This window comes from Electrophorus electricus, chromosome 4, assembly GCF_013358815.1.
Source record: "Electrophorus electricus isolate fEleEle1 chromosome 4, fEleEle1.pri, whole genome shotgun sequence".
Lineage (NCBI taxonomy): Eukaryota > Metazoa > Chordata > Actinopteri > Gymnotiformes > Gymnotidae > Electrophorus > Electrophorus electricus.
In genome coordinates, this window is record NC_049538.1 from 3,276,021 (window position 1) to 3,276,684 (window position 664).

The 664-nt window shown below is 49.4% G+C and overlaps 1 protein-coding gene across 2 annotated transcripts in view; it reads left to right on the forward strand.

The window, feature by feature from the left end:
• Positions 1 to 664, forward strand: part of rtbdn (retbindin) — a 9,691-nt gene continuing 9,027 nt past the window's right edge. For both annotated transcript variants that reach the window (XM_035524920.1, XM_035524919.1), the window contains exon 1: positions 1 to 194. The gene's annotated coding sequence lies outside the window, so the exon portion shown is untranslated. The remainder of the gene's footprint in view (positions 195 to 664) is intronic.

Sequence of the window (664 nt, forward strand, 5' to 3'; positions counted from 1 at the left end):
GTGGGTTGTTACCGAGATGTCCTTTCCTAAGCCACCAAGAGAATTTAGAAGGCTGATCGTAATTGACAGCAGCCCTGAGGAGCGCGAGCACGGAGCTCAGAGCGAGAGAGTGAGGCGCGCGACCGTAACGCAGCACCGCGCGGACACAAACCCAAACCGCGAGCCGTGCGGATGCTTTAACTGGTAGGAGTCAGGTATGACGCAGTTCTATAATAACCACTTTATTTGGGACACTTTTTAACGAGCCGGGGGGTTTAAAGATGACAGGCGTGTGTTCGCACACGGAGGTTAAACGGCGCTTTTAGACACCGGAATGTAACGCCTGGTTTGTTCGGCGTTGTGGTGTTAAGCTGTAAAGTATTGGCCGGGAGGGTGGACTTGACCGTATCTGCATATGCAACATCTTACACACACCAGTTGTTTAGCAGTTGTAAAGTTCGTGTAAATGTGTCAGGGCAACAGATGGATGCTAGCTTTCGTTCAGTGATTTTGTGCCTTCCGTAATGGTCGGTGGTCCGAAAACCCGTCGAACTCTCGAGCTCGTACTTTAACTGCCTGGTTATGTTATACTTGACATATTGTGACCCTCGACAATTTGCATCTGTTTGTCATTATAAACTGATTTCAGTACCAGACTGGTCCGAGGAATTCAGAGGAGGAACGC